This window comes from Ursus arctos, unplaced genomic scaffold, assembly GCF_023065955.2.
Source record: "Ursus arctos isolate Adak ecotype North America unplaced genomic scaffold, UrsArc2.0 scaffold_9, whole genome shotgun sequence".
NCBI classification, from domain to species: domain Eukaryota; kingdom Metazoa; phylum Chordata; class Mammalia; order Carnivora; family Ursidae; genus Ursus; species Ursus arctos.
In genome coordinates, this window is record NW_026623111.1 from 79,734,028 (window position 1) to 79,736,329 (window position 2,302).

The following is a 2,302-nucleotide window of genomic DNA, read 5'->3' on the forward strand; positions in this document are numbered from 1 at the left end:
GATTCTGCAGTCCCAATCTCAGGTCATGTAAACCAAGACTCAGCACATTCTGTGATGCAGGAAACTATCAATATGAGGATACGCAACTGAGGCCAGCCAGCCAGGCCGCAGAAAAACAACATGGGAAAGAAACAAGTATGCACCAAGCAGTGACTTACAAGGAAGCTTAGGGCATGAGAATGGGACCCCAGGTGCAAGGCTTAGGTTAGAAGGAAGGTGATTTGGGCCTCAGTACTCTTACATCCTAATTAAGGGAAGTTAGTCGGCTCTCTCAAGCCTGACACTGAGGAATACTGGGCCCTGTAGTGCTTTGCTTGGGCTCCCATAACAAAATACCACTGAATGACTGAAACAATAGAAATTTACCTTCTCACACTTCTGGAGGCTGAAGTCCAAAATCAAAATGCCAACACCATGGGTTTCATTAAGTGTGTGTGTGTGTGTGTGTGTGTGTGTGTGTGTGAAAACCTTGTATTCTTCATGGTTTAAGCTTGTTTCAAGAAGGTGCAGCATTTTTATTTATGTTTTGGATTAGCCTTTGAGCTGTATTAAAATATGGAGGGATGAACTTGTTACTTTACTAAAGTTAAATGAAGCATATTCAAGCCAAAGTTTAAATCATAGGTATTTTCCACCACACCAAAAACCGACTTCCAGTACTAGGTGCTGAAGGCAGAACTCCAACAGGGAACTGCCTCATGTCAGGAAGGGGGGAGAGCCTACCTGGAGGGCAAAGGGCCTGGAAGTTTTCACGGCCTGATTCTACCCATTTGCTAAGGTCCCCCTAGAAAACAGGTCGATGAATTACAATATTGCACAGGTCTCCTACTTGTGTCTTCCTAAGCATCTCACACAGTAAATTACTACCCTGAATATAGAGTATGCAGTTTGGGGTCAGACAAGCAAATTTGAGATCAATCAGGTCTTCAGACCACTCCCATCTGAAGAATCTAGGAACCCAATCTCTGTTTGGAACATTCCTTATGATCCCTACAGAACAAGAGCCCAGATGGATGATTTAGAGGAAGAAAACAAAATAAAAAGCCCATGGAAAGAACCCATGGCATAAAGGGAAGCAACTGCAGACCATAAGTAAGCATGCTGCCAAGGGCTGAGTCAACATCCTCAATGTGAAGGCCCTAACCCTCTTTCCACTAGTAAGCAGTGGGAGCACTACAGGCTGGAGTCCTAGCCCAGATCTGCTCCCATCCGAGGTTCAGAAAAGCTTCAGACCTGGTTAGCAACCCTACTGTCACATGTCATAAGTATCTAAGAGGTCTAAATAATAAATAAGACTGCATGGTTTTGAAGGTAGATCGAACAGAGAAAATGACCACCCATCACTGGGTGCCAGAAACTGCAGTCATCAGCGCAGTGCTCTGGCATGCAACATCAGCTCAGAGAGCACCTCCTCCTCCCTAGTCACAGGTAATGGTAGCACAAAGGGGTTATTAGGCTGTGCCTTAGTACAAACACTGGGGCTTGCCCATGGTGCTTTTGATGTATAAGGCCCAGACATTCTGCCAATTCTTCTTGAGCAATGACACCAGAAGAGTGACAGCTAAGTGGCTGTTGTACACAAGTTCATCATCTGTCATCTTCACGTGGCCAACAACCACTGTCAGACACAGCACCTTCTTCATCTGGAATTTGATCATGGACTTTGGCCACCATGTTCACATTGTGGGTCAGCAAGGAATGGAACTTGCCAGCCTTATTCAGGCCCGTGCCCAGGATTCTTGGGATCTGCTTAATCAGAGATTCTGAAGCCAAAAGGCATCATACTTCTTGGTCAACTTCTTGACTAATTTTTTATATTTGTTGAGATTTTTCAGCGCCTTGATGTCCATGTAGGCAATATCCACAGCCTTGGCCTCATCACAGTGCTGCTGGTCTCCCAAAACACATACGGAGAACTTGGGGTGAGGAGTGCACTTAAGCCTGATGGCATCCAAGGAGCATTTGTCCTTCTGAGCATCATAGTTCTTCAAGCTGATTTGCAGCTCCAGCATCTCCAGAAACTTCTGGCACTCACACTCACTGCCATGCACAACCTCCCACACTGCCTTGTACATGATGTCATAGGAGACTTTGCGGCTCATGGTACTGTCCACCATAATGATGGGAAAAGAGACAAATAGGTTTCATCCTGAGGCCTCTTTTCTTGGCTCATTCAAAGCCATCATCTAGCTTCATGCTCCCGTCGCCTTTCCTTGGTGTGTACGCAGAGAGAGGGAAAGAGGAAGCAAGCACAGGTGTCTTTTCTTATAAAGGCACTAATTCTGTTGGATCAGGGCCTACC

General features: G+C 45.7%; 1 pseudogene; it reads right to left on the minus strand.

Moving 5' to 3' along the window:
- Nucleotides 1–1,463: 1,463 nt before the first annotated feature.
- LOC113263018 (60S ribosomal protein L10a-like) lies at nucleotides 1,464–2,102 on the minus strand (annotated as a pseudogene).
- Between the last annotated feature and the right edge of the window lie 200 nt (nucleotides 2,103–2,302).